This window comes from Oncorhynchus kisutch, unplaced genomic scaffold (assembly GCF_002021735.2).
Source record: "Oncorhynchus kisutch isolate 150728-3 unplaced genomic scaffold, Okis_V2 scaffold788, whole genome shotgun sequence".
Classification (NCBI taxonomy): domain Eukaryota; kingdom Metazoa; phylum Chordata; class Actinopteri; order Salmoniformes; family Salmonidae; genus Oncorhynchus; species Oncorhynchus kisutch.
In genome coordinates, this window is record NW_022262733.1 from 102,607 (window position 1) to 109,440 (window position 6,834).

General features: G+C 45.3%; 1 long non-coding RNA gene across 1 annotated transcript; it reads right to left on the minus strand.

Annotated features, from left to right (window-relative positions):
* Window positions 1-652: 652 nt before the first annotated feature.
* Window positions 653-6,138, minus strand: LOC116362116 (uncharacterized). The gene is made up of 2 exons (XR_004207690.1): window positions 813-6,138; window positions 653-769 (listed from the first exon to the last, which is right to left on the minus strand). It is a non-coding gene; the product is annotated as an uncharacterized LOC116362116 (long non-coding RNA).
* Window positions 6,139-6,834: the final 696 nt, after the last annotated feature.

Sequence of the window (6,834 nt, forward strand, 5' to 3'; positions counted from 1 at the left end):
TGAATACACCACAGAACAGGTGATTCATTAGGAATCAAACAGAATGAATACACCACAGAACAGGTGATTCATTAGGAATCAAACAGAATGAATACACCACAGAACAGGTGATTCATTAGGAATCAAACAGAATGAATACACCACAGAACAGGTGATTCATTAGGAATCAAACAGAATGAATACACCACAGAACAGGTGATTCATTAGGAATCAAACAGAATGAATACACCACAGAACAGGTGATTCATTAGGAATCAAACAGAATGAATACACCACAGAACAGGTGATTCATTAGGAATCAAACAGAATGAATACACCACAGAACAGGGTCGTATTCATTAGGAATCAGAAGCAAACAGGCTGAAACGAGGAGAGACTACCTGAACATGGCTAATAAGAAAACGCTCGTTTTCCGTTGTGTAAAGCGTTTTTTTCCCCAGCTAAGGTGTGCTACTAATGAACACGACCCAGGTGTGTGAAGATATGAAGGGGGGAACATTAGACTGCACTACTTCCATTAAACAGCAGAGGGCGCCACAACAGTTCTACCATTGGTTGGGGAAAAGGGTTGTCCAGCGTACATAATACACCTATCAGTATACACAGTAATATAGCGATCAGGGTGGAGCTCCATTTCAATTCACTAAGTAAACCGAATTCCAAATGTTCTTTATTGAAAGGCATTGATGACAGTTGGAACTGGAATGTCAGTGAACATTCTCATTTGACTGGAATTTGAAAAGTGATTTTGACCCCCGACCCCGGTAACCTCCAACATGATAGGAGTGATTTTGACCCCCGACCCTGGTAACCTATAACATGATAGGAGTGATTTTGACCCCCGACCCTGGTAACCTATAACATGATAGGAGTGATTTTGACCCCCGACCCCGGTAACCTCTAACATGATAGAAAAGTGATTGACCTCCGACCCCGGTAACCTCTAACAGGATAGAAAATCGATTTATTTCTTTAAACACAGAATAAAAACATTAATTTGCTACTGGATACATGTAATGTGTTTTCTGCGTCATCATGTCCAGTCGTCCCCATCTGAACTGTTACACGTTGCTCTGTATAAAAGGTGCATTGGAATCAAGGCTGCAGGTGAACTTGAAGAAGTGGTTTCTCATTCACAACGGAGAAAAGGATCTATTTGAAGTTCTAGTCAAATCAGCTTCACCGATACAAAGGTTGTCCCTTATTGAAGGAAGAAAAAAAAACTTATTGAGGCAAGACAACGTTGTGAAAAGACGTATTTAACAAACCAAATGAAAAGGTCTCTTTCCTGTCCCTGTCCACATAGAAGACAACAAATCAACAGAAAGAAATAAGCACAACATTTTAAATATATATTAAATAGAAAAGGTTTTAAAAAACATCCATTCTTCTGCTGTGGGAAAAAAAGGACATTATATATTTTGTATTTACACTACCTACAACCAGATGAACTACTCCCCAAATGGAGCCCTGTTCCCTATATAGTACACTACCTACAACCAGATTAACTACTCCCCAAATGGAGCCCTGTTCCCTATATAGTACACTACCTACAACCAGATGAACTACTCCCCAAATGGAGCCCTGTTCCCTATATAGTACACTACCTACAACCAGATGAACTACTCCCCAAATGGAGCCCTGTTCCCTATATAGTACACTACCTACAACCAGCTGAACTACTCCCCAAATGGAGCCCTGTTCCCTATATAGTACACTACCTACAACCAGATGAACTACTCCCCAAATGGAGCCCTGTTCCCTATATAGTACACTACCTACAACCAGATGAACTACTGCCCAAATGGAGCACTATTCCCTATATAGTGCACTACTTTTAACCAGAGCTCTGATTGGCTAACCCTCTGTGGTTACTGTAGTAGTGCACAACTTTTAACCAGAGCTCTGATTGGCTAAACCCTCTGTGGTTACTGTAGTAGTGCACTACTTTTAACCAGAGCTCTGATTGGCTAAACCCTCTGTGGTTACTGTAGTAGTGCACTACTTTTAACCAGAGCTCTGATTGGCTAAACCCTCTGTGGTTACTGTAGTAGTGCACTACTTTTAACCAGAGCTCTGATTGGCTAAACCCTCTGTGGTTACTGTAGTAGTGCACTACTTTTAACCAGAGCTCTGATTGGCTAAACCCTCTGTGGTTACTGTAGTAGTGCACTACTTTTAACCAGAGCTCTGATTGGCTAAACCCTCTGTGGTTACTGTAGTAGTGCACTACTTTTAACCAGAGCTCTGATTGGCTAAACCCTCTGTGGTTACTGTAGTAGTGCACTACATAGGGAGTAGGGTGTCATTTGGGACAAACTCACACTCTTTAAGACACAAACGTGACCTGCGTGCACATCCCCGTTTTGGATAAAGGCTGTCGGACACAATCAAAAATAAAAACATTTAAAACACCTCCTGATCAAATTATATTTTCAGTTGAACAATAGTGTCTCAATCCAAAATGGCACCCTATTCCCTATATAAGCGCATTACTTGTTGACCAGAGCTCTACAGGGGCGGCAGGGTAGCCTAGTGGTTAGAGCGTTGGACTAGTAACCGGAAGGTTGCAAGTTCAAATCCCTGAGCTGACAAGGTACAAATCTGTCGTTCTGCCCCTGAACAGGCAGTTAACCCACTGTTCCCAGGCCATCATTGAAAATAAGAATTTGTAACTGACTTGCCTAGTAAAATAAAGGTAAAATAAAAAATAGGTTTGTGGTCAAAAGTAGTGGACTAATTCGGGAACTGGGTGCCGTTCGGGATTCAGACAGTTTCTACGAGACCCACTCTGTTTCCATTTCATCAACATCAACAGGGGAAGGTTCCCAGACCATAAACTGGGTGCCGTTCGGGATTCAGACAGTTTCGACGAGACCCACTCTGTTCCATTTCATCAACAGGGGAAGGTTCCCAGATCCTGACGAACGGTTCCTATTTTCATAGCGCGAAACAAAATGACAGTAAACCTCATAATCTCACAGTGAGATTTAATTTGAAAACTTTTCTTCAACAATACGCGTTATAAAAGAGGCGATTGCCTCACTAGAGTTCAGTAAACGGAGCGATGCCATAACAAACGTCTCTTTATAAACACACATTGAAGAAAAGTGTTAAATGAAATCCAACCTCCAGATTATAACAAGTTTAACCGTACATTTTGGCACATTGCTTTTGCACTATAAAAATGTGGCTCTAATGCTGCTATTGATGAGAATACATCTCAATTTAGGATCAGTGTCCAGACTGAGTTGTTTCTTCTAAAATCAGACTGGTTAGTTAACTGGATCTGTGTCCAGAGTGAGTCGTTTCTTCCTAAAATCAGACTGGTCAGTTAACTGGATCTGTGTCCAGAGTGAGTCGTTTCTTCCTAAAATCAGACTGGTCAGTTAACTGGATCTGTGTCCAGAGTGAGTCGTTTCTTCCTAAAATCAGACTGGTCAGGTAACTGGATCTGTGTCCAGAGTGAGTTGTTTCTTCCTAAAATCAGACTGGTCAGTTAACTGGTGCCATCAACACTACAGTATTACCTCAATACACCCTCCTGTTTAAAGATGTTATCTAGACACCTAGTAGCGTTGCAAAAACTCTGTTAAATACCATGGAACTTTGAGGAGGTTAACAAATCCTAGTTGGACGATTCCCGTATTTCCTGCTTATCCGATCGCCATTCCAGGAATCGTCCAACCGGGATTTCTGGAAAACTTTGGGAGTGTTGGGAAAGATAGAGGACTTCTGGAAAACTTTGGGAGTGTTGGGAAAGATAGAGGACTTCTGTAACCCTAAACAACACAGTGCTCCTCTTTAAAACATTATCTAGAAACGGTCTTAACTACACCTCGGCTGAGTCCCAAATAGCACCCTATTCCCTATATAGTGCACTACATTTGACTAGACACACACTACACCCACACTAATATATTTGTGTTATTGGGGGAATCTCACAGAGAGAGCAACTTCCACCATGTTATATTTTTTAATCTTAATACAAACAGGCAGACATACAAAACTAATGTCAGCTATGTTAAACATCTGGATTAAAACCAGACTGTCTGGTTGTCTACGTGAGCAGCAGAATGACAGACAGCCCTGAAGGGGGACAGACAGACAGCAGGGTTTCGGGTCAAACCCCATTTCAGATCAAAATTAGGTCAGGAAGGTCACAATTCAGACTTGAGTTTATTACTAAATGTGGACTTCAGTAAAACAAAAACAAATGATTTACTGTAAGTCTACTTATCTCAAGTCTGAATCGGACCCAAAGTGAACCCAAAGTCAGTCTGGGAGGAATCCTAGTCCTTGAGATCTCTGTGCACACTTAAAAGTAGACTTCTGTGTAGATCATATGTTGATGTCAATGGAAGATTTGTGTGAACATGTGAGTGCTGACCTCAACTCAGGATTTCAATGATTGTATTGAAATAACAAATTATTTTTCTATGTAGATTCTGACTATTGACAAGTAGCATTTCAAATTGTCTGAACTGAAAACAGGGTTGACCCCAAGCCTACTGAATCATAACCCCGGTCCAGTTGAAACCAGAGTTGACCCCAAGCCTACTGAATCATAACCCCGGTCCAGTTGAAACCAGAGTTGAACCCAATCCTACTGAAACGTAACCCCGGTCCAGTTGAAACCAGAGTTGATCCCAATCTTACTGAATCTCACCCCGGTCCAGTTGAACCCAGAGTTGATCCCAATCTTACTGAATCTCACCCCGGTCCAGTTGAAAACAGAGTTGACCCCAAGCCTACTGAATCATAACCCCGGTCCAGTTGAAACCAGAGTTGATCCCAATCCTACTGAATCGTAACCCCGGTCCAGTTGAAACCAGAGTTGATCCCAATCCTACTGAATCGTAACCCAGTCCAGTTGAAACCAGAGTTGACCCCAAGCCTACTGAATCATAACCCCGGTCCAGTTGAAACCAGAGTTGAACCCAATCCTACTGAAACGTAACCCCGGTCCAGTTGAAACCAGAGTTGATCCCAATCTTACTGAATCTCACCCCGGTCCAGTTGAACCCAGAGTTGATCCCAATCTTACTGAATCTCACCCCGGTCCAGTTGAAAACAGAGTTGACCCCAAGCCTACTGAATCATAACCCCGGTCCAGTTGAAACCAGAGTTGATCCCAATCCTACTGAATCGTAACCCCGGTCCAGTTGAAACCAGAGTTGATCCCAATCCTACTGAATCGTAACCCAGTCCAGTTGAAACCAGAGTTGATCCCAATCCTACTGAATCTCACCCCGGTCCAGTTGAACCCAGATTTGATCCCAATCCTACTGAATCGTAACCGGGTCCAGTTGAAACCAGAGTTGAACCCAATCCTACTGAATCGTAACCCCAGTCCAGTTGAAACCAGAGTTGAACCCAATCCTACTGAATCGTAACCCAGTCCAGTTGAAACCAGAGTTGAACCCAATTCTACTGAATCGTAACCCAGTCCACACCATTCCAGTGAAAAAGGTAACATTCAATCCCTATATTTCAATTCATTTCCCCCCGATAGTAAAGAAAAGGTGACCGGCGTCTACATGTGTTGACCCTCCACTACACCACTGGCTCAGACAGTAGAGTGGAGGGCAGCTACTGACAGTAGAGTGGAGGGCAGCTACTGACAGTAGAGTGGAGGGCAGCTACTGACAGTAGAGTGGAGGGCAGCTACTGACAGTAGAGTGGAGGGCAGCTACTGACAGGGTATACATATATATATATATATTTATATATTAGAGGATATATGTAATGTACAGTTATAATACATTGTCTCTATATGAGCTGTAGGACAGGATAGAACAGCTAGGGAGAGACGAGACGCTTGGTGTGTAGCTTGCTGGGAGGCTTGGTTTGGTGGGCTGGGTGGCTTGGTTTAGTGGGCTGGGTGGCTTGGTTTGGTGGGCTGGGTGGCTTGGTTTAGTGGGCTGGGTGGCTTGGTTTGGTGGGCTGGGTGGCTTGGTTTAGTGGGCTGGGTGGCTTGGTTTGGTGGGCTGGGTGGCTTGGTTTAGTGGGCTGGGTGGCTTGGTTTGGTGGGCTGGGTGGCTTGGTTTGGTGGGCTGGGTGGCTTAGTTTAGTGGGCTGGGTGGCTTGGTTTAGTGGGCTGGGTGGCTTGGTTTGGTGGGCTGGGTGGCTTGGTTTGGTGGGCTGGGTGGCTTGGTTTAGTGGGCTGGGTGGCTTGGTTTAGTGGGCTGGGTGGCTTGGTTTAGTGGGCTGGGTGGCTTGGTTTGGTGGGCTGGGTGGCTTGGTTTGGTGGGCTGGGTGGCTTGGTTTGGTGGGCTGGGTGGCTTGGTTTAGTGGGCTGGGTGGCTTGGTTTGGTGGGCTGGGTGGCTTGGTTTAGTGGGCTGGGTGGCTTGGTTTGGTGGGCTGGGTGGCTTGGTTTAGTGGGCTGGGTGGCTTGGTTTGGTGGGCTGGGTGGCTTGGTTTAGTGGGCTGGGTGGCTTGGTTTGGTGGGCTGGGTGGCTTGGTTTGGTGGGCTGGGTGGCTTAGTTTAGTGGGCTGGGTGGCTTGGTTTAGTGGGCTGGGTGGCTTGGTTTGGTGGGCTGGGTGGCTTGGTTTGGTGGGCTGGGTGGCTTGGTTTAGTGGGCTGGGTGGCTTGGTTTAGTGGGCTGGGTGGCTTGGTTTAGTGGGCTGGGTGGCTTGGTTTGGTGGGCTGGGTGGCTTGGTTTGGTGGGCTGGGTGGCTTGGTTTGGTGGGCTGGGTGGCTTGGTTTAGTGGGCTGGGTGGCTTGGTTTGGTGGGCTGGGTGGCTTGGTTTGGTGGGCTGGGTGGCTTGGTTTGGTGGGCTGGGTGGCTTGGTTTGGTGGGCTGGGTGGCTTGGTTTGGTGGGCTGGGTGG